Raw genomic sequence first — 1,481 nt, 5'->3', positions numbered from 1 at the left:
ACTCACCCAGAATCCAGTCTGATGAACACGAGTGTTTTTATATAACACACTTTCCTCCGCTGCTATTTGTGTCTCTGGTAGTGTGGTCTCCCTGGGTTGCTGCTTGCGCAGGGGTGTGTAATGCTTGTTGTGTCCTGCAGATGGCGCCACGCTGAGCGGGCTGTCCTGGTGGTCCTCCCTGACCGTGGTGGCTGTCTCTCTGTCCGGGATCTTCACCTTCGTCTTCCTCATGCTGGCCTGCGTCTGCTGCAAGAAGGGCCGCATAGGCTTCAAGGTGGGGCTCACACACACACGTGCACACACACACACACAGACCTGCACACACATAAACTTAGACACATGCACGCACACACACGTTATTTCCTAGCTCAAGTTCTCCAAGACTCCAAGTTCCACATATCTTCCAGTCTGACACACACACACACACACACACATACACACACCATTTTAGATAAACACATATGCACACACATGCTTCAGAGAAGATACCGTAAATCCACACACCCAAGGACACAAACATTCCTAAACATTTCCTTGTGAAGCCCTGGTTTCTTGTACAGAATGCACTCGTGGTTACATACACACACACTCCATCAGGCGGGAGAGAGCGCTCTGTGTTTCTATTTCACGACTGCGTGCTCGGAGCAGCACTTCTTCTTCTTGTGCTCTGGGAGGCTTTGAGGCTGTGAGGCTGGGAGGCTGGGAGGCTGTGAGGCTGGGAGGCTGGGAGGCTGTGAGGCCGTGAGGCTGTGAGGCTGTGAGGCTGTGAGGCCGTGAGGCCGTGAGGCTGGGAGGCCGTGAGGCTGGGAGGCTGGGAGACTGGGAGGTGAGGGTATGCCTGGGTGCTTGGAGGCTGTGACACGACAGAGTGCCCTTGGGCCTCTGAGCGATGCTGTGGCTGCATGCACAGTCTGCCTCTCTGAGCAGAACAGACAAATGGGTCAAATCACCAGAGTAAAGAGGACCAGGCATCGGGGTAGTGTGTGTGTGTGCTTTTAGAGGTCTGCGTGTGTTTGTTAGTGTTTAATCAAGACTCACATTTAATGTAATAGTACAGATTATTATCTTGAAACACTAGGAGTTAATGATAACTGCATAAGTAACTGTGCAGAAACTCATTACCCATCATGCAGTGCCAGGTGATGAATTCCTGTGTATTTGGCCTCATGTTTAAAGCTCTGCTTCTGCATTTTAGGTCCACACTGTGTCATCCAGCACAGTGCCTTTCCTTTTGACTGGTTAGCATCCTCCCAGTGGACCTGACAGTGTGTGAATGGAAATGTATTCACACACGCATGGCTGTGATAGTCATTAACATAATGCAAGTCACCTCTGAAAGTTTCGCTCCTCCAGTCTGTTGGAAACGTCTCTGCAAGGGACTTTGAGGTGAAGGATTTGAGAGGGACAGAGGAAAGTAGCGGTCAACTTGGAGCTACGTCTGGCAGAAGTATTTTAATTGGGGTGTCGCAAAAGTGCTCATC

The sequence above is a fragment of the Hypomesus nipponensis genome, chromosome 13, assembly GCF_054491055.1.
Source record: "Hypomesus nipponensis isolate SF chromosome 13, ASM5449105v1, whole genome shotgun sequence".
Classification (NCBI taxonomy): Eukaryota; Metazoa; Chordata; class Actinopteri; order Osmeriformes; family Osmeridae; genus Hypomesus; species Hypomesus nipponensis.
The sequence above is the reverse complement of the archived record's forward strand: the minus strand, read 5'-3'. Positions refer to the sequence as shown.